General features: G+C 38.4%; 1 long non-coding RNA gene across 1 annotated transcript in view; it reads right to left on the bottom strand.

Annotated features, from left to right (window-relative positions):
* LOC122789277 overlaps positions 1 to 24,183 on the bottom strand; it is a 1,405,129-nt gene that overhangs the window by 641,242 nt on the left and 739,704 nt on the right. The window contains exon 3 of the long non-coding RNA XR_006362798.1: positions 9,365 to 9,423. This is a non-coding gene — a long non-coding RNA (uncharacterized LOC122789277). The remainder of the gene's footprint in view (positions 1 to 9,364; positions 9,424 to 24,183) is intronic.

Here is a 24,183-nt window from a genome sequence, read left to right as displayed (position 1 = left end):
GATGTATTGATATGTACAGGGGTAGTTCACATTGTGTTACACTTTTCTAAAACAGATCAACTGGGGAAAGAAGCACTGATAGTCTTGAGGAGAAACAGGAATGCAGGGCTTTGCCTGGTGGGTTGGGCTGCAGAACTTGTGTGGACTCAGGTAAGGGGTTCTTACAATTTGGTTTTCTGTTTGATAACTGGGAGGATGGTAATGAGCAGTTGCTTTGTACAGGTAATAAGGAGGGCTCTACGGTATATGGATTTTCCAGGTGAGAGGTTTGCAGCTCACTCTTTCCAGATTGGTAGGGCTTCTCACTTGGCAAGGGAAGGTACATCCATTGAGGTTATTAGACGAGTGGGGAGGTGGTCTTCCAATCTCTTTTTATCTTACATTAGATAATGGATTCATTGCATTAATCATTTTATTTTTGTTTTTCAGGCAGTCAGATTCGCATCTTGGGCCATTCCTATATCCTTTGGGTGGAGCAGAGGGCGACAGTTAGGAAAGATGAAAAGAATCTGGGATTGTCTCGTTTAGTGTGGTCAGTCAGGTGGTATGGGATTCAAGGTCTTAGGTGGACTCAGCTTATGCATGAAGCTGAAGTGTTAAAGTTATGAATAGGTCTTCCATGAATATTGGTGATACATTTACATGGGAATGACTTGGGAATAATTCCTAAGAAGCAGTTGGTTGATCAGATAAAGGAGGATTTGTGTATGTTGCAAGTATTATATCCAGGCATGTGCATAGTATGGTCGGAGATAGTGTCACGGTGTTGGAGACATACTGTTAGTTTTCAGGCTTTGGAGAGGACTCAGAGATCGGTTACTCATGGGTTGGCTGTACAGTTGGGAGCTTTGGGCATGTAGATGATAGAACATCGGGATTTTGAAGACAGGGATTTGGTTTGGTTTACAGCTGATGGTGTACATTTGAGTGACATTGGTCTTGATTTGTTTAATTTACACTTGAGATAATTCTTAGAAGATATGGTGAAAGTTTTTGGGTAGAAGAGGGGGAACAGCCTGAGGTCAGGCTGTTGGGCGAAGTAGAGGGATCGGATTGTCCTCTTCTTTCCCCCTCTTGGCGATGGTGTTGATGCTACTGAATTTTTGGGATCAAGTGAGCTGCAGGATGCTGATTAATAAGGATAAGCGAGTGGAGTATGGATTCTGCTTACTCAGACAGGGTAAGTGGGTATGATGATTTATAAAATATACTTTAATAATGTGAAGATACTAGTAGGATGTATATACAGGACAGGAGCTAGTGCATGTCACACAGTAACAATGAATGAGAGGAATGTGCAAGGAAACAGTCTTGTATTTAAATGTGGGAAATACAGGGCAGCAAGTTAATCAGCAGCAAAATATACATCATCTTCCAAGTATAAAACATTGCTAGTTCTGTTGGAGACAGCACTGCCTTTAATTGATTCATCTGTTAACATTTGCATTTGTACTTGCTTTGAAGATGGCCTCTTTGGTTTTTGAGTAATACATAACTGTATTCATTTTTTTCAGCTATGGAAGTGTATGCCAAATAACTATGGAAACATTTTAGCATCAACCTTACAACCCAATGGTAAAATACACGTCCCCATTGAAAGCATCTATACCTTCCTATGAAGCCTAGGCAAGAAATCTGATCACTTGTATATAACTTGTTTGTTCACGTGTATATAACTTGTTTGTACACACATATCTATCTCTCTCTCTATATATATATATAAGGGTTCATATACGTATTTCTCTGAGACAATCCTCTTAGGGTAATCTAAATATGTTTGATTCATATTTGTATTAATATGTTTTGGAGTGAAACTTGGTTATGGTACTTTCTATTTTTTACATATGTACTCCTAAATTGTTTTGTAACTGAAGCTTTTCTCCTCAGTTCTCCACTGAAAACAGGCTCCTTGCCCAGCTGGACCAACCCAGTTAACAAATGTCAAATAAATAAATAAATAAATAAATCTTTGTAGTTGTACAGTTTCTTTTTAAAAGGCAACACTTTGTATGAGAGAAAGACAGCTGGGAGGTTATTTACAAAGGTGTAGGCAATATAAATATTAATGGAGGTTTTTAAGTTACATGTTATGATTTATATTTCTTTAGTGACAGCACTATGGGTTTTGACCAAGTATTGTTCTTTACTTTAAGCAATGTTTCAGTAATATCGATCATAATCAGTTCATATTATATATTAGGTACTACAGCAAAAGGTACCAACCTGGTCTCGGTACAATTTGTGTTATCTTTTTATTTCTTCTTCAGTTTTTCTCTTTAATACTATTAATACTCCTCCTTAGTGAGCAGCCACTACCAACAAATGTTGCAATACCTCATCTGCATTGAGTTTAATACTGTCATTTACTGAGATATGCAAACAGATAATGAGGTACTTTTCCAATTCTTCCATATAGCACTCCTTTCTTTGCATCGCACATTGATAAATTCAGCACCTGTGTTCTAACTTCATGCCTCTACCACAATTATTTTTCCATTACGTTAACATTATCACTTTTATACTTCTTTAATAACACTCTAGACTAATATAATGGCATGCATGTAAAATAAATTATTATACCATGACCCCCCATTATTATTCCAAAACGTGCATGCTGATTGGCCAGCGTGCCCGTTGTAAATCGAGTTATACTAATGGAAAAAGGTCCGGTCGCCCGGACTTTTTTCCATTAGTATAACTCTCTTTTTAAAACACTGTCTCACTATGTTAAATGGGTTTAACATAGCGAGACAGCTTTAAAATAAGCAACGGAAATCTCCGTTGCTTATTTTAAAGCTGTCTCGCTATGCTAAACCCATTTAACATAGAGAGACAGGTTTTAAAAAAAAGCAACGGAGAAAGCAAGATCTCTGTTGCTTTTTTTAGTGTTTCGCTATGTTAAATGAGTTTAACATAGCGAGACAGTTTTAAAATAAGCAACGGACATCTCCGTTGCTTATTTTAAAGCTGTCTCTCTATGTTAAACCCATTTAACATAGCAAAACACTAAAAAAAAAGCAACGGAGATCTTGCTTTCTCCGTTGCTTTTGCCCACAGCTCTGATGTACTGCACAGGCGCGCAGTACATCAGAACTGCAGCGGATGCCAGACATCTGCGGAAGGGCAGCAAACAGGCATTATACTATGCCATTATTTAAGAAAAGTAATAGTTTCTTTTCTTAAATAATGTCATGGTATAATAGCAATAACCCACTTCTGGGTGTGGGTAATGCTGTATTTACCCACGGTTGGCTTTGTTTGGTCCCTCGGGCTTCGCCCTCGGGACCAAACCACGCCAACCGTGGGTAAGTACAGCATTACCCACACCCAGGCATGGGTTATTGCTATATTCATACATTTTCATTGATATTGTGGTAAAGTAAGCTCCATGCCTAATTCCAATTTAAGTTTTGTTCCTGCTATTCAGGAGTTGTACATATAATACATTTGTCATTCTAAGTCATGTTCCTCAGTTCTAAACAAATTAAGTAATTGTGTTCCCCTTTTTTCATGTCTACCTTCATTTTTACCAGACCCATCTTCACTTCCTTCATCCAGTAATTTGTTGACAAACCTTGATTCATGTTTGACTTTTTGTATTCTATATTTTCTCATTTGTTTATTTTTCCCAAATACACATTTTATGAGTGACACTTTTATGTCATTTCTGCATTCTTATCTAAATAATTAAGATATTTCATTCTTGTGTGACAATCTGCCACATCTTTACATGTGCATTTTTAATTCAAATTACAAATCATAGTAAACCATATCAGGTGAGATGTTGAATCATAGTCACATCTGCCTGGAGAATGTCAAAGGCTCCACAATACTTATCAAAAATAGTACAGAAATTTTCACTACCCTTTAACAATTGCCCCCAAAACAATATAAATGCTATTTAGGGATTAACAGAAAAACAGGTCAAAGACTTATCAGGGTCAGATAGTTAATAAAACATAAATAAATAAATACACTCATAATTTATCTTGAAGACATAAACACCCCAACAGACTGGGAGAATTAAGCATAAGTTAGAAATTAGGTGCAGAAATGGCTACACGTCATAGACTTCAACATCACATAAACTGTAGAAATGCCAAAGAGAGGAAACCTTTTAAATACTGTTCTGGCAAAGGTGCCTGCCAGCTTAGCTAAGCTAAACATTGTACCTTACTCTTTCAATATGACTACAATGCAATAATGCCCTTCATATACCCCAAACCTAACTTAATGTACAAGTGATTTAAAGACATTTCAAATAACAACTATGGTGAACTTAATGTATAAGTGATTTAAAGACATTTCAAATAACAACTATGGTGATCTAAATAATAGCTTAATCAATTAACCAGGACTGCATTTTACCTCTTTCCTTTCATAACCTCATTGTAAATCATTCACAACACTCAACAATACTGTAAACAACTGCATTCATAAATTCATATTCAAGAGACATAGAAATATTGGTAAATTCTACAACAAATCTAAATGGTAAGTTACAAAATCAACCATTTTTGTTCCCTTACTACTTCATTCTTTCTGGCTACCACTCTGCCAGCATCTGCTGCCAGATCTACCAGCCTGTCTTACTGCCCACAGACGATCCCTTTTCTAGGGCCTAGGCCACCATGGAAACTATAGGTATCTTGGGGGACATGCCGCTGACTGCTTTTGCCTGGGTATTTTTTTCATTTACATTACACCCCTTGGTATCCTCCCTCCTGTGTGCTCACTTGTTACATTGGAGGTCTACTCCCATCTATAGACCATGCTACCTAAAATGGACTGACTAGATGAATGCCTTCCCCACAGGATGAGCACCAGTAATTACAGACTGATCAGCTTCACAGGCATTATATGATTGAAAGAATTATCAACAAAATTATTCTTAGAAACATAGGAAATCTCTTCATGATGTTAAACCATTATGGTTTTGTCATAGTTAGAGTTAGTATATTTAAATTAACAATTTCTTTGTGAGATGGTACAGCTGTCTGTGGAATGTTTATCTGCCTATGTAGCTGACCTCAGTTTAATTAAAGTGTTCATCACTGCACTCAATACATTAACTCAGGCATCTAAGAGTAAATGAAGCCATAAAAACTTGCGTCTCTCTAATAGCTACATTAGTCCTGTCTTCACCACCACCACCTCTCACCGTAAAGGTTCTGTGCCTTGGCCACTCTTTTTTGGTCTTATTCTTAGAAGTCAAAACTGACTCCAGTGTCTCGCTCACCAAATGTTTTAGATAACAGCAAACATGGAAGCATTATCCTTAACCAACTGATACCACTTTACTTCAAACAGCATTTAAAGTTACATATAAATGGATAATAAAATGCCTTCACCTTCAGAAATGAAATGTATACCATTCTGGCATTTATCAAAAATCCCCCTCAATCATTATACACTATGGTTGGGTAACAGCTAAGCATTTTCAAAGTAGTAAAAGACCTTGCAGTCCTTGTAGATAATGACCTTTCATGTGATGCACATCAGATCATAGGATTATAGAATCATAGGAGATTAGTAGGCTAATGGCCACAGAGCGTACATAAGCCTAGCCATTTATTCTATAATTTTACCAGTTATCAATATCTATGGGCTAGAGAGGCTTTAACATATGCCTGTGAATTAGTGTATCTATAAACTACACCTGTCCATAAGGGCCAAAGGTGACAAGCCTGGGATGAATTTGCGATTACCCATACATTGATCCAGACTGAGTTTGAATAGGCTTAAGGAAGAGCTCTCTTTCACATGACTAGGAAGTCTGTTCCAGATAAAGGGTAATCCCTGACCAGATACATGTCCATCGAACATGTTTTCTTCATGTCAAAGATGAGGTTTAGATCTTTAAAATGGTAATTCTAATGCTGCTTGTTTTGAAACTGAGCAGCAGATCCATCATGGCTTGATCAGAGAATGCCTTGTAGGTTATAGATAGATCACCCTTCAGTAGCCTGTAGGAGAGTGAGTACACAGACAGGACTTTTAGGCAGTCTGCATATGACATATTATTTACACTCTGTATTCTCTCACTGAGGAACCTCTGTGGCTGCTCCAGCTGCAAAGCTACCTCATTCTTCATGAGCTGACAGATGTGCCAGAGACGTAATTCTATGCCTTTATACCATTCTTATTAGACATTTTATATTATACTGTACCCTGTTCAGTAATCTAATGACACACCACCTGGTGAAATTAGAAAATATATAGATTCCTTAGAACAGAATTGAATGACTTAAAGGGTTATCTTATAGTGAAAGGCTCTAGCAATTCTGTGCCTTCTCTATTTCTTATTTACTTCTATTAGAGGAGTCCTGTGTCTGATACACATAGCATTAAAGGACGTCTTATTAGAAACCCTTTGCTTAGAATCCCCCTCCACAGTGATGTGAACACAAGAGGACTCTTGACCTCAATAAAAAAAATCAATAGAAACAATTCTGTGAAATGCGACTGCTTCAAATCTCAAATACTTCCCTGCTTGTGGTATAACCCCCTTATCTCAGTTAGTCTTATCTCATCATTTTCCTTCTTTGAGAAGTAACATGACTATGCTGGCACCCCAAGCCCCAGCACTGGATTTAGGCCATGAAGCTGCTTTAATGGCAATACATTTTGAACACGTTCAGTAAGCCTACAAAAATATGAATACATGAAATACAATTTCTAATACTTAACCGACAAATTTATTGTACATTATTTTGTGATAAAATGTAATCATTAATAAATATCTGTTAAACTGCTTTGAAATTAATTATTTATATCAAACAATTTTTAATGATAATTTTCAGTTAACCAAGTCATTAGTTTTGTTTGATGTACCCATACCACAATGTATTCCAAAAGTAAAATATCCTTTACTGTGGACATTGCTTGCCATTGCACGTAGAGCCATAACAACTTACTGGATGAATAAAGAACCACCAACTTGTCAAGATTTCAAGAAAATTACAGTCTTCATGTCTTGAATGGAAGTAGCAATCATAAAGAAAAGAACTGATAAGACAACATCATACATCACTTATTGGCAGAAAGTTGATGAAATATTGGACAAAACAAATTGAACTGATTAGTCAGCATAGTGTCTTATTACAAATTGAATATTGTATATGGAATCATGATGTTATAGACTGTATACTTAGGCAATTGTATATAGTTTATTTTGTATATAGTTGACTGGTTGATTATGTTATATTATTTTATGTTTCACTATTTATGGTTCAATCTATTTGAAGATATGGAAAAAAAAATAATAAAAATTTGAGTAAAAAACAACAAATGTCTGTTAAACCGTAATTCCATGATCAATGCTTTGTAAAAATCCATGCACTCTTACTTGAAAAAATCATACTATATGAGCAATATAAAGTTAATCACTTTTTAAACCATTTTACAATATGTGCTTCTACATATCTAATTTTCTAATTCAGTGTTACACTTTAACTCCTTTTTATCAATATTTTCCCAATCAATCCCCTAGTCTGCCATTTTCATCAGGTCAGTGTTATCTCTTTGCCTACTTCCCCGTAATGTCTTTTTCATTTTTGTGATAGATTTTTCAGCTTCACATAGTTGATGTTTCTTGCACATATGAACCAGCCTCACTGCCATTTGCTGTGTACTCACTTTGAATGTGCACTTATTAATTTAAGTACAAATCTGTAGTTCATTTATTTTAGTCCCTGTGTTACTACATGAGTGGCATACACGAGTATGTGAGTGCACATTCTGCTCATGAGTGAACTGATGTACTGCAGTTATCAAACTGAACCTTGCATTGTACCAACTTGTGATACCCGATTTACTCATTGGTTTAACTTTTATTTTCTACCACAAAGCCAAATATCTGCTGTACTTGTTGTTATTGTGCCATTGCTTTCTATCTGTAGTGGCAGTTAATAAAACCATTGTGTAAAATGCCTTTGAATGAGTCTATCAGGCCGATGTAGTTCATGCAAAATAGTCTATGGCATGTAACATCTATTAAAAAATACAAGCAGTTCTAGGAAGCAGGTTCTTCCCTTTAACAATGCTATAATTTTCTTGAACTAATTATACTGAATCCATATTTACATTTCTACTTAAAGAGATTGTTATATTTTCCAGAAAGTTGCACTGAATGCAGTTAAACCTCAGTGATTTGAAGTTTGCAGGTTTGCTTCAGATACAGCTCTCTGGTTATTGGCTGGTTACAAATATCCCAAATAAATTAGCGTTAAATATATCAAAGGCATAAAATAAGCAATTCTACTACAAGTTGTCACTCATTGTCTAGAATGTTACATGATCAATTTGAACTGTCCATGGGATTTTTGTAAGTGTATATAGACAAGTATGCAAAACTGTTTATTATACAATGACCCCCCATTAATATTCAAAAACGTGCACGCTGATTGGTCAGCGTGCACGTTGTAAACTAGAGTTATAGTAATGGAAAAAGGTCCAGTCACCCAGACTTTTTCTATTACTATAACTCTTTTTTTACAGCAATGGAGAACGCAAGATCTCCGTTGCTTCACACTGTCTCGCTATGTTAAACGAGTTTAACATAGCGAGACAGCTTTAAAAAAAGCAACGGAGAATCTCCGTTGCTTTTTTAAAGCTGTCTCGCTATGTTAAACTCCTTTAACATAGCGAGACAGTTTGTAAAAAGCAATGGAGATCTTGCTTTCTCTGTTGCTTTTTTCAAAACTGTCTCGCTGTGTTAAATGGGTTGCGAGACAGCTTTAAATAAAGCAACGGAGATTCTTCGTTGCTTTTTTAAAGCTGTCTCACTATGTTAAACCCATTTAACATAGCAAAACAGTTTGTAAAAAGCAACGGAGATCTTGCTTTCTCTGTTGCTTTTGCCCACAGCTCTGATGTACTGCGTAGGCATACGCATGCACAGTACATCAGAACTGACGCAGAATACCAAACAGCTGCAGAAGGGCAGCAAGGAGGCATTATACAATGCCATTATTTAAGAAAAGTAAATTTTTTTCTTAAATAATGTCATTGTATAATAGCAATAACCCACTTCTGGGTGTGGTTAATGCTGGATTTACCCACAGTTGACTATGTTTGGCCACTCGGGCTTTGCCCTCGTGACCAAACCACACCATCCGTGGGTAAATCCAGCATTACCCACACCCAGGCATGGGTTATTGCTATAATAACAGAAACCAGAATGATTTGAGAAAGCATACAGAGAAGAGAAAAATGAAAACAAATCTCAGTCTGGAGAAGCTTCTCATTTTAGGAGAATGTATTTATATATTTAAGTAGAAATGTTGAATTACACCAGTTTCATGAAAGTTAATTGTAAAATTAACAAAAAAATAAAAATAAAAAAAAAAAAAACAACAAATACCTTCTTGTTTAATATGATTCATTCTCCATTGGCATCCATCAATGAGCAGCACATTTCATCTAAAAGAAAAAGGAGATAATACATAATTTAAATAAATGCACTTTTAAGTAATTAAATAATTAAAAAAAAGTATTTTATGTGACAGAAACTCAAGTGAAAAGGTCAGTGATATTTATCTGCAGGGTACTAATATAACTTTTATATCATACAGAGGTATTTATAAACATGGATTACAATGTGTAAAGTTGCTATGCAGTCAAAAGACTCCATGAAAAGCTTTCACAACTCACAGTTGCTTATAACAATGGAACATACAGTTAATAACAATGCAAGAGCTCTCTGTATATTTATGCAGCATGAACACTGTGCACATTTATGCAGCATGAACACTGTGCACATTTATGCAACATGAAGAGCTGACTGCAGCATAAGATCTTAATACACTTCCCAAACCATGCATAATATGTACCAAGATATAACAGGGAAGCAAACTGTGGTTACCATGCTGAAACAGATATGCACAAACCGCTACAATGGACTGTGATGCAGGTGTCAATTCTAATTTATTAGCATGGTTTGGGCACTGGTGGTGTTACAAGCTAGCTGTTGTTGGCACATATAGAGGCATTGCTGGGAGTGACTGCTGCATGCTGACCTAACCAAGCAGGAACATTGCAGGAATGCTTCCAGATGAATAGCTGCACTATGTGGTTTGTACTGAGGGACCAAGGCAGATGGTGACATAAGGCATCAACTTCATCTGAAAATAAGGCAAAACAAGGCTGCTATTATCCTAAGCAATTACACTTTTGAAAACCACAGGAGATATGAATGGGAAATCACAGGCCTCAGCAAGTCTTACTGTCTACCAGCTACTTAATTGTTTGATACCCCATGCAGGAACATGTATAAGAATGTTGAAGATGCAGGTAGAACAAAACTACAATAATTCATAGTTTATATGTGATTTTCAGACTGCCAGACATTGCAGTGACTGCTGGTGTAACACACATAGCCATATGTGCTCCACAAACAGATCATACCCATCTGCATGATAATCTACTTGCAAGAAACTGAATTATAAATTCAGATATTATCTGACCACACTAAGTGAATAATGAATGCATGTATCATGTATCATGGAGTAGCTGTGATATCTCTGTCTGCAGTTTATATCCCTGTACTACAGTTAGGCATCATCCCACACTTTCATCAATGGCTACTAATTACCCACCAGCGAGCCCTTTATACCATCTGAAAAGGCCTATAACACTAACCACAGCTGGAATGGAGTTTCTTCAGAGACATAGCTGGTACATCTAGTGACTGGTGCTGATCTTCAACCTGGCAACCCACACCCTCTTCTCTTCAGTTGTAGAGATAAAAAAAAAACCCTTTGAAATGCATCTCTGCAATAGCATTCAGAAATGTTGGTACAGCAATGAATGCAGAAAATGCAGTTCCTGACTGACTGGCATTTCTTTGTGGCTGCTGCAGCTGCCCCTAGCACCCTTCCTTTGCTGCACTTCTGTCTGTTTTTACATCTTTAAAGATGCAGATCCAGTGCTTAGATAACTCAAAATGTACACTTCAATGCAAACATGTTAAGGCCTGTAGACCATTCATGGTATACAGCATACACCACAACCTAACACTAACTAGTCTAGCAACAACATTGCAGCCTCAACAGCAAACATCCTGATAATGTAGAGGACAATAAATATGAAGTTCTGTTTAAGAACAGTACAGCATTCAGGACAAACAGGAATCCAACAGTTAAGGAGCATATTGATGCAACATGTTTTTCAACTGGACATCTGCAACATTTCTTAAGAAAGTACACAAGAAATGGTTTAGAAAAATGATGCAAGTCACAGCTCACCCTTTTTTAAATGATACTAGGTCAGATTAGGCTGATAACAAGCTGAAAAAAGTAAATCCCAAGAAGGAAAGACGTCCCTGATCAGTATCAGTAAGAAACTAAGGTCCCTCATAAAATCCACCAAGGCTAACTTCGAAAGAAAAATAGCCAAGGATTCGAAAGATAACCACAAAGCCTTCTTTAGCTATGTCAAGAATCTAAGTGACAACTCGCAGATCTGCACTGAACTAGTGCAAAATAGTACAAAATATACTGAACCCACTGATATTGCCAACATCCTGGCAGATAGATTCAGTGCAAACTTCACTCCTCTCTCACCCCCAAAAGGGGCCACAACAATACCAGAAAAGTGTAGTGTCCCAGAAATCACAGACCCACAGATGAAAACAGCCCTTTCAAAAGCCAAAAGCACAGCGTCAATGGGACCAGATGGTGTCCCAGGCTGTGTCTTGCATGAACTACAGAATGAACTAACCCCCCAACTAAACATACTGTTCAGCCTCAGCCTCTCCACAGGCTACATGCCCACAGAATGGCGCACAGCAACGGTTATTCCACTCCACAAAAGAGGGGCCACAACCAACCCTGGTAACTATCGCCCCATAAGCCTGACTAGCCTGGTCTGCAAGGCTATGAAGCGCATAGGTTCATAGGTTCATAGGTTGGTACTGGGCTATCTGCCTGAAGGCATATATTAGCCCAACCACATTGTGCAGTATTCACCACCCCTTTAGTAGTTCCTTAGACCCTTGTACTAGCAGCTAGTACCCTTGGCCCCTATCTAGTAGTGCTGTTGGTGTGATCCCCAGTGTGAACTTTCTGTTACCCATCCACTCATCAAGGTTCCTCTTGAAGAGTGATAGTGAGGGGCTCTGTCTTATCTAGATTGGGACCCTGTTCCATAGTAAGGGAAGTCTCTGCGAAGGGAATCTATCCCTCCAGCATGTTCTATTCATTGTTGTGTTGAGGTTTATAACCCTAGAGCATGTAGCTCGAGTAGATTTGGTTTTGCTAAGATGGAGCATGTTCAGCAATTCTGGGTTGGACATGGCTCTGTACGTTAGACAGAGATCACCTCTGAGAAAGTGGTATGCAACAGAGAACAGTCTTAGCTTTTTCAATTGTGTTGCATAGGGCAACTGTTTGAGGCAAGTAATCCTCTTGGTTAGGTACCTTTGTGGTCTCTCCAGCTGCTGGAGATGTCTAGCCAGGTTCATTCCAATTGGTGCATTGTACTTAATAATGGGTCTGATGAGGGAAGAGTAGAGGGGCACCATTACATCCTTAGATCTTGATGCGAACTCTTTCGTGATCAGATGGGTTACATATAAGGATTTTCTAACCACTTTGGCAACATGGTTATCAAAGGAAAGCTGACTATCTACTTGGGATCCTAGATCCCTTATTTCTTCTTCAGATTTCAGGGGATTACCTCCTATGTTGTAGTTTGTGGGTACTCTGTTTTTTCCAAAGGGGACTACTACGCATTTTTTTGCATTTAGCTTGAGACCATGGCTTTGACACCATGCATCAGTCTCATTTAGGCCCTTCTAGAGGATCTCCATGTTGGCCGGAGACTCTATTATAACACCCAGTTTGCAGTCGTCCGCAAACTTACTCAGCCACAGCCCTTCCATGCTTGCCTGTACTTCTGAGAAGTATATGCCAAACAGGAGGGGCCCCAGGACAGAGCCCTGAGGCACACCACTCGTTACTGGTCTGGATTCGGACATAGATCCCACTATTCTTACTTTATGGGATCTGTCTGAGAGCCAATTTGCGATCCATCTTGTGACATAAGGGTTTATGCCCAGGCTGGTGAGCTTATCAATAATACCTGAATGGGGAATGGTGTCAAATGCTTTAGCAAGGTCAAGGTAAGCCGTGTGTACCTCCTTTCCCTTATCTATAGCCTGAGTAACTGTCTCAAAGAAATCCACCAGGTTTAGGAGGCATGATCTGCCCTTGATGAAGCTGAACTGTGTGGGGTCCAGCGACTGGAGATTCCCAATCTCTCCATTTATGAGTTCCATAATGATTGCTCCATAGCCTTACAGATCAGACTGGTCAGGCTTATTGGTCGGTAGTTCCCAGGTTCAGTTGTGGCCCCACGCTTTTGTAGTGGGACCACCATTGCCGTGCGCCATTCTATGGGAACATATCCTGTGGAGAGGCTGACACTGAACAGGGTATTAAGATGCGGAGTTAATTCCTTTTGGAGCTCGCATATGACAGCCTGGGACACCATCTGGTCCCATGGAGGCAGTGTTTTTAGCTTTAGATAGAGTCTTGTTAACCAATGTATCAGTAATAATTGGACTTACACAATCCCCTAGAATGGTACTAGGCCATGTAGGTGGTGAGGTTGGGGGGGGGGGAATTTGCACTGAACCTGTCAGCCAAGATGTTGGCAATGTCAGAAGGGTCAGTGTATTTTGTTCCATTTTGTACTAGCTCAGAACAGACCTTAGCATTGCCATTTAGGTTTTTGACGTAGCCATAGAAGGCCTTATGGTTATCCTTGGCATCCTTGGCAACTTTCTTTTCAAAATTAGCTTAAGTTGACTTGATGAGGACCCTCAATTTCTTACTAATGCTGATCAGGGATGATTTTTCTACTTGAGATTTGGCCTTCATCATGGAACTCAGTAACAAAGACATTGAGGACCTCCAAACACTTGACCCGACCCAGTTCAGCTTTGTTAAGGGCAGATCATGCCTACTAAACCTGGTTGACTTCTTTGAGACAGTCATCAAAGCCATAGATGAGGGGAAGGTAGTTGACCTCGCTAAAGCTTTTGACACCATTCCCCACTCTGAAATTATAGAAAAACTCACCAACCTGAACATAAACCCCTACGTCATGAGATGGGTTGCCAACTGGCTTGCAGACAGAATTCACACGGTAAGAATTGCGGGCTCCAGGTCCGACTCTAAACCAGTCACAAGTGGTGTCCCACAAGGCTCGGTCCTGGGAACCCTACTGTTTGGCATATACATCTCAGAAGTACAGGCAAACACAGGAGGACTATGGCTAACCAAGTTTGCTGATGACTGCAAACTGAGAGTCATAATTGACTCTCTGGCTGACATAGACATTCTCCAAAAGGGCCTTACTGAGATGGACACCTGGTGTCAAAGTCATAGTCTCAAGCTAAATGCCAAAAAATGCATAGTCATCCCATTTGGGAAAAACAAAACACCCATGAATTACCACAAAAGTGACAGCCCCCTTAATACAGAAGAGGTAATAAGAGATCTGGGGACCCAGGTAGATAGTAATCTCTCCTTTGACAATCATATTGCCAAAGTAGTTAGGAAATCCTTCTATGTAGCCCATCTAATTACTAAAGGGTTCGCATCTTGAAATAAAGAGGTTATAGTGCCCCTCTACTCGTCACTCATTAGACCCATCACAGAGTATAATGCCCCATTTGGGATGTACCTCACAAGACACTTCCAACAGCTGGAAAGACCACAAAAGTACCTCACCAAGAGAATTACTGGCCTCAAACATATGTCCTATGCAGCCCAACTGTAAAAACTCCAGCTGTACTCAGTCGCATATCGCTTACTCAGAGGTGATCTCTGCCTGACTTACAAAGCCATGTCCAACTCAGAATTGATGGACATGCTCCACCTAAAGAAATCCAAGTCACTGCCAGCCACTCACTCTAGTGAGCTAAACCTCACCACAACAATAAATAGAACATGCTGGAGGGATAGAATCCTGTCACAGAGACTCCCCATGCTTTGGAACAAAAATCTTAACTACATTAGGCAAAGCCCCTCACTAACACTCTTCAAGAGAAACCTTGACGAGTGGATGGGTAACAGAAAATACACCCCTGGGATCACTTCATTGCCTCTTCTTGACAGAGGCTCAGTTAATTAAACAATGGGGCAGCGAAAGCTGACACACTCTGGCTAGGCTTATAAATGCCCTCAGGCAGATAGCCTAGTACCTACCTATGAACCTATGAACCTATAAACCATGCTGACTCAAGTAAAGGGGCAGACAGGCAGTTCAACAAAATGCAACATTGCAAACAAACAGCAGGTTAAGCATTATCAGTTGCACTCAACTCATCCAATAATGTACAGCAGATGTTGGTTTGACACATTACTGTCGTGTGTTGTCAGAATACTATGCCCATGTCTATCTACTCAAGGTGTTCTAGAATGTGCTGGGGTAGAAGTCTCCCATCTCCATATTAGCAGCCAACATCAGCATGTCTCAGCATTTGTGGAGCTGGTGTCCAATATATGTGAAACTGCAGTGATGGTGCACTGATAGAAATTGGTGTCAACACTGAGATTTTATTCTACAGGCATCCCTTTGCAGGATGGAAAACAGCAGCTGTTTGTTTTAATCCAATTCTACCTGCAACTGTGCCAGCTCATACATAGCATTTGTGCATCTATACATCTCAAAAAACAAATGTGATATATTTTTTATACTAGCATGATTAGAGCAAACTGGTGCAAACTGGTGGATTGATGCCTTCCTTACTACGTGTAGCAATTGACCCATATAACAATAAATGCTGTCCCTCTCTCTCTCTCTTTCCGTCTCTCTAGAGCTATATCCCACTCTCTCAAAACATGGCTGTGCTGTGACAGAGCATAATCAGTGGCAGGATCCACAATTTCAGTTACCGTGGTATCACTTGTTTGGGGCGAATGTGGGAATGTCATAGCCTATCATATCATCGGTATCCATATTGCACAAAGGACATCATCATGTAGGTCAGATTGTAATATACTGAAGTCTGAAGTTCTAGAAGCTTAGCTTGTTTTCCAAGGGCTAGCCCAACCTGTCTGTGTCTATATGTCACAGCTGCCTCTCTATACAAACCAGCAGGTAATAAATATGAGCAGAAAACCTCACAGCTTGCTCTTCGCTGACTCATACTACACTATTTCATATATTGTTTTGACACCTATAGGTGATTCCATCAACATCATTCTCATCGCTGTGGATAAGCCTGGCTCTTGGGTATCTGAAGTTGCTACCATAGGCACAGCAATGATGTCACCCACAGTGACATTATCAGCTCTGTAGACATAAGATGCAATAAAATCCACAAATGCTAGGCACAGGCATACATTCTGGCTATCAGCCTTGAGATAGGTCAACATGTGTTTATTGTAATATGTCACCTGTTCTTGATATCTATCACATGAAGGTGAAAACCATTGTCATACATGGTAATAGACCACCCAGCAAAATTTAAACTCAGTTTTCACCATACCTGGTAAAGCTAGTACCTGAGATACTTATGCAGTTTCAGATAAGCCCAGGACACATAAACCAGCAGTAAGTGCAAAAATCTACAACATACATTAGCACATCCATCTATAAATTGCAGAGCAGCCTGGAGATTGTTTTCATTTTCCACATAGTTAACAGTGAATATATACAACATAAAACATCTTGATTTTCAATGTGGACCTACATCTCTGCCTCAGTAAAAATGCAGATATGGAGGAGATGGTCATCAGGTGTGAATGGCAATAATCTTGAGTTCCTTTTTTTTTTTTTTGCAGCCTTATGAACTAAACATTCGTCTTTGCACTGTACTTCAAATGATTTTCCTTCCAGTTGCATTCAGAAATCAGCAATCCACAGCCACTGACAGCATTTACACATGTCACTACTTCTATAAATCATTGCTAGTATGACTCATTATTCCCAACACGGCCAGTTAGTAGACCTGTGTCTCTACAAGCAGCATTTAGAAAAGCATCATTCTGATTTTTATCTCACTCATACCACATCATGTCTCCATTCTCTGTTTAGCATGTAAAGATTTCATTGTGCATGCATCCTTGAAAATGTGTTTTTACCACTGTAGACTTCTTTAAAGGCCAAATCTGATCATAGAAATTTAATGTAATCATGCTACTAAATTTGCCACATTCAATAGCTTGACAGAGCTGATTAAATTTATAAGAAAAAACAATGCATTAAACAAATACACAAAACCCTGCTTTATTCATTCAATGTAATGATTTTCTTACATGGATAATTTTGGTTCCTATCTCATCATCGAACTTTTACTAGTTCGAACCACATATGGTAGAGACCATAAGTTCGAATTTGTAAAAGTGTGAGTGTGTGAATGGAAATCTCCATAGGCGGAGGTTTCCATTCTGTTCAATGTGGTGCGATCTCGGAGTTGGTATATTTAAGTAGCGGGAGGTGTGGGGGTGCAGCCGCCCCAAATGGGGGGTGCAGGGGTGCTTGCCCCTCTGCTTACAACAATTTATTTTGTTGTCCGTTGTGTTTTTTTTTTTTTTTTTTTTTTTAGTTAGTCGAAGTTATGTAACTTCGAAAATAATGGTTCGACCATTAGGTGTTCGAAGTTACATAACTTCGACTATGTGATATAGACCCGATAATTTTCCTTCTTTTAACCCCAGGTAATTGCTGTGTAGCTTGCAGGCACAGAGACATTTCACATTTTATAATGCAAGTACTGACAGCTGACAATAAGTTAGCTTTACTCCTTCTTAAAGACATTTCTATATAAAAAAATTTCAATCATCAGTGCAGCAACTCATCTCAACATCCTGCGATGTTCACCCACATAATTATGCGACACACAGCAAATGTTTTACCAAATCCCAGCTGGATGAACCACTAAAATCGAAGTGTATACAGTTCAGTGTAGATTGTCGCTTCTGTATAGTGCAGTAATGCTATATGCAATGCAAATAGTTTTGAAAAGTGCATACACAGTGATGTACATGTTGCTTCCAATTTCATGAAGTGCACTTTTGAGCTACATGGTGCATCAGCAGTGAATGCAAGCCAAGGAATACAGTTCTGTGGCCTCATCTGATGGAGGAAACTTTCAATATAGCTGTTGTTTTCAGTTTTTAAATCAAAGGCAGGCAGGTAATACTACAGCTTCCTAAACAAGTGCAAGGCGATTAATAAAAAGAAACAAACAATCTTATAACAGCTGAAAGGAAGCCAGATAAAATAAGAATTAATTGCAGAGTAAAACAAGTATTGGCTTAAGTGTTGCAGCCAAGGTTAGTAAGAGAAAATTTAACCATTTGCTAACCTGTGTATTGTACACTCTGTCAATACTGAAGAGGTTTGATCATTGTAATAAAAAGAGGAGAATATCCTTTCTAGACTTTTTCAGGTTTTAAATATGGGATAACATAGGGAATTTGTTGCAAGACACACCTCTCCACCAGATAGTATCTTGTTCTTAAATGGTATAAGAGTGAGTTTTATCAGGTGTGCTATAAATTAGTACAAAAAATGAAGCAGTTATCTTAAAAGCAGAAGGATCCACAGGGGTCAGATAGCCATAAATAAAGGTGAGCCTACAGTTTTATGGACTGAAGTTGAAGTGTTTTTTTTTTTTGTTTTGAGTAATACAATAACCTGTTCAGCATCATGCCCCTCCAAAACCCCATGTTCCTCAGTACAGCAGTATTTTGGCATGTATCATTTGAAATCACCCCTCCAACTGAGGTGCTACCCTGCCCTAGTAACTGCCAAATGCAGGATTCCCAGGCAGGATGTCAGCCTGATAGCTGCCACGGCTGTGCCGCTGTAGCACTGTAAGGGATCATCACATGATAACATCAGCCTATAAAAACTGAATATCCCACTACTGTTAAAGTACCACAAATGTACACCCTCAAAGAAACAACTTTGTACTGAGCAAAAAAAAAAGTCAAACACATGAACAATAACAAGAGGAAACAGGTGTGAAATGACTTCTGCTGCAGTGGCATAGTTAATCAAAAATACATGGTAATGCTCTGTAACCTCACATGGTTGCACTGTGCTTATATTAAGGAGTATTAATGCAGGGCATTCATAACATGAATGAAAACTACCAGCCAGTGAAGGGGTCTGAATCAGGAATAAGGAATTCTGGAGTACAATTAATTCTCTGCTTCATCCAGGCTCAAATAATAATCCTTTCCCCAATCCAGACAAAATTCCAACTGAGACAGCCTCACTCTTTAATTCATATTTCATTGAAGCCATAGCTAAAGTCACCACTACCTTCCCACAAATAAAAACCCAATCTAGCTGAACCCTCTTCATCACATTCCTCAACTTCATCTCCACAAGTTTTCTCCCTCACACCTATATGTACCACTACTATAAAAAAACTTCTTCTTAAACTCAAACCTTGTAGCAATGCACCAGACAACCCACCAGCAGAATTTCTACAACTTTCTACAAGCTCCATTGCCTACCCTATCAGCATACTCCTTAATAGATCTATTCAGGAGTCCCTTATACCACATATCTGGAAAACAACTTATGTCTTTCCACTTCATAAAGGTGACAACAATTCAGATATCTCCAATTTCCAACCAATTACTATTCTCTCTCCCATTTCCCAAATTTTAGAAAAATGTGTTCACAGCCAGCTTCTTAATCATCTGATTGCTAACCACATCCTTTCTTCCTCTCAGCATGATGTCAGGCCAGGTCGCAGTACTAGCACAGCTCTCATTTCCTTTATGGACAATGTAAATGGGGCTCAGGATGCTGGTTACTTTGTCTCCTCACTCTTCCTTGACCAATCAAAGTCCTTCAACATAGTCTCCCATCCCCTTCTTCTCACCACACTTTCTAACTTGGGTAACTCATCCCCAACTTTAAATTGGTTCTTAAACTATCTGTCCAATAGACAACAATCCACCCAATGGCAACACTGCTTCTCACCATTCTTAAACACTATTACAGGTGTACCTGAAGGATCCATACTGGGGCCCCTCCTATTTAGCATATTCATTAACAACTTCTATGTCACTCTTGCTCAAGGTGTTGTCATCCAATATGCAGACAATTCTACAATCATCTGCAATGCCAGATCCACATCTCAGCTGCAACATCCTATCCAAAATGCCTTTACATCAACCGAAACTTGGATGTTCAATGACCACCTTGCTCTAAATCCCAATAAAACTAAACTTCTAATATTCACCCCCCCAAAAAACTACCCCTGTTAACAGGAATGAACTTTCTGTCCACTCCCAAAATAACAATATCATTGAAGTTCCTCCAGGTACTAAACTGTTGTGTCATCATAGATGACAACCTAACATTCAACCTACATATCCACAGCAGCATTGAAAAAACACACCAAAAAGTGAGTATTCTCTACAGACACAGCACCTTCCTTAATCTTACTACAAAAAAAGGCTCTAGCCTCATCCTTCCTGCTACCTTCTCTCTTATATTGTACCCCAATCTTTACCAATATCCAGTCCTCCCTGAAAACTAAACTAGATTCATGCTACAATAAGGTTATTAAATTTGTAACAAATGCAAAATAGTCAGTCCACCACTCTTCATCCCTACATCAATTAAACTGGCTCGAACTTCTGCACTGTCTCACTTATGTACAACTAAGTACAGCACATAAACTTATATATAAACCATCTGTTTGCCCTTCTCTTTCTTCTCTGCTGACCATGTATCACTCAAGCAGAACTCTTAGAACAGAAAACAAACTGCTGTTCAAAGTAGATAAGCCAAATCACTCAGCTGGTCAGATGTTGTACTATTTTACTGTCTCACAACTATGGAACTCCCTTCCACCTTCAATCAGAACCACCAGAAATCCTGCTCTCTTTAAGAATGCCCTCAGACAACACCTCTCTTCCATCTGGCTTTGTACATATGCCATTACAACACTCTCCAAAATCTGACTACTTCCACTATCATCTCTATCTTATTCCATCTTACACCTGCACTCTCTTCCATCTCTCACTTACCATAACAGACTTCATATGCACTTCTCTGTCTTCATAAAATTCCACTGATCATGCCTACAAACCTCCATCAGTTAATGATTTTCTGTATTATTGGAATTGTGCAATGCACATATGTACTGTGTATGTAAATAATCTGTACTTTGTGCTCATACTATTCCAAGCATTATGACTGAATATACATTGTACTGTGTGTTATTTCATGTACGTACTGTGTTATTTCATGTACGTACTGTGTTATTTCATGTATGTACTGAGTTATTTCATGTATGTACTGCTTCATTTATTTGAAGCTTTTCTACCTGGGCCTCCACTGAAAATGGGCTCACTTAGGCCCAGTGGACCTTCCCGGTAAACAATTGCAATAAATAAATAAATATATACATATATACTGCACCCCCCACACCCCCCACTTTAATATTCTCACTCCAAGATCGCACTACAGTGAGGAAAAGGGAATTTTCACTTACGGCACCATAGTATGAGTAGACCACCAAGCATACTTATGTGAAAGTGCTGCTTCGGTGAACAGCACGTATGCTTGACAAATTAGGATTCAGTGAAAGATGCAGTCGAGCATCTGTACGGATCCCATATATATGCATATATATATATATATATATATATATATATATATAGATATATATATATATATAGATATATATATATATATATATATATACATATATATACAGATATATATATATATATATAGATAGATATATATCTATATATATATATATATATATATATATATATATATATATATACATGCATACATATGTACAGACAAATGAAAAAATATGGCATAAGTAGCAAACTCACTTTATTATTTAGTTTTATTTATTTATTTATTTTCCATTTGTTTACCGAGTTAGTCCGACTGGACACAAGGTGACCGTTTTCAGAGAAGGGCTGGGGAGAAAAGCTCCAATTACATAGTAAAAAAATTATAAAAAAATAAAAATAATTTAAAAAAATTATATAAACATAGCTATTTTGTACAAATAGCATGGAACATATAAAAGGAGCAAAAATCAGAGTTTTACAATTGATGCAGCATACAGTGGTTAGAAAATTGAGAAACAATTAAACAAGATATTATACAAATATAGAATTGTTTGAACATAAATTCAAAAAGAATTTTAAGAAGTTTTATTAAAAGTTAACTTTTTTAAGTTGGAATAATGCTCCAAGATAGGTCTATGCTATCTGTTTTTTTACTTTCCTGATAGAGTCACATTCCATTGGCTTAACCTGGCTGGAAGATGGGTGAAGAGTGGACGGGATACTAAACCCTGGACAGCTAGAATGTATCTCCCTTTCTTTATGATGTCCAAAACATTTTACTGTCGAATATCCATATTTTAACATCAAGAGTATCTGCTGAAGAGTTTTGTTTGCCCAATTGCGTAAATTGTTTGGTGCTGTCTATGACACCCCACCACTGACCCAGTAATCAAGGCGCCACAATCCTCTTCACTAGCACCAGTGGGGAACGTACATTAGGAGGCTGACAAATACACCCACCCAGTATTGCCAGATGCAGCTCTCTGCATCAAGTGCAACTTCCCTTAAGAGCACACAGAGACCACAGTTGGTCTGGGGCTGGTTTCTCCCTCTTTCTCTGCATCCCAAGTAAGTCTCTTTACTGGCACAGCCACAGAGCTAAGATCCCAGGTGAGTGGCCAAGCCAATACCTCCAGCATCCTCTCTGTCCAATCAGTGCTTCGTGTCACTGCCCAAGTACCTGACACACACAAATACTTTGAGGTGTGATTTATGAATACACACACCTAGGAAAGGCTGGCACAGGTTTACTAGTCATGCCCCCCCCTTTTTGCCCAGACTATAAGGTAGTTCAGACTGCCACCAGCCACATCCTTATCATATAATTTAAGGCCCTTAACAAAGAGTGTCCACTCTTACTGTGTAATTTTACTATTAATCCAAATGGTAATTTGACCAAGAGCAAGGCTATGAGGAGTGGCCCACAGTGTCACCAAATAAATATGCAAGTACTCTCAGAACTTAAATATGTCTCACAAATATCAGCCACAATGAAAAGTTTAAATATATTTAATAATAAATAATAAAAGATCAAGAGAATACTCAGTATATAATCACAGTTACATCAGAGTTCAAAATCACAGGAAATATTTAAAACAGCATTGCAGGTCAGTCTCAAATAAACAAAGAAACACATCTAAATTAAGCTCAGCTATATTCCTGACTATATCTGAAAGCATTACACTGTTCCCCAGACTTACTTACAGAGCAAGTAAGACAGATGTGGTGACTGGATGTTCTTGTCAGGTGAAAGCAAAATACAAAATGCTCTGTCTTTCACTCAGATAGTTCTTAGATTAATATCCCAAGTATTATTGCTGGGATAGCTTGCAGAATGACATCACTTCTTGTCATCTGACTCTATCCCAGGTGAACCCCCCCCCCCCAATGCAGCTAGTAGCATTCAGCAGCTACCTGTGAAAATACATAGACCTCAGATCTTTAGCAAATGGTAGAAGTAATAAAATAATTTACTTTCCTCCACATTTAATGACAATACAAAAAACTTGTAGTTCTAGACAATATGCCTCCTGTTGCACTAAAAGTTGAAAAATAACATCTCTTTTTATGGCCCAGCCATAAAGTAATTCAATCTCAGCTATTCTTCTGAAGTTAACTTCTTGTGTTACAGATTCCATTGTTAAAATATATACATTTAAACAGTTACAATAGTGTATATACATTTATGCTCAGTACTTTACAAAATATCTCTTTAGCACACCTGTACAATACGACATACAGTTCTAATACATTTGTAACACAAGCATCTTACATGAAGCATGTTGACATTCACAAATGACGCATAACTATTTATAAAATTCTAGACAGCTGAGCTGGCAGTATCTCCCTTTTGTTACACTTCTATAGAAACCATGCTAATATTCACAACTATTCACAAATGACATATAATTATTTGTAAAATTCCAGCTACCTGGGCTGGCAGTATCTCCTTTCGTGACCCTGTAAACAGAATATTTTTTTCCAGATCTGGCTCCTATGGATTAATCTGCATGTGCAGTATGGGTTGCACACCTTCCACCTGCAGACATGCAACATCAATGTGGTGTTTTCTTTCACAGTTGAAAGAGTTCCTTGTCTCAGC

The sequence above is a fragment of the Protopterus annectens genome, chromosome 1.part2 (genome assembly GCF_019279795.1).
Source record: "Protopterus annectens isolate FY-2018-M chromosome 1.part2, PAN1.0, whole genome shotgun sequence".
Classification (NCBI taxonomy): Eukaryota; Metazoa; Chordata; order Ceratodontiformes; family Protopteridae; genus Protopterus; species Protopterus annectens.
The sequence above is the reverse complement of the archived record's forward strand: the minus strand, read 5'-3'. Positions and strand labels throughout refer to the sequence as shown.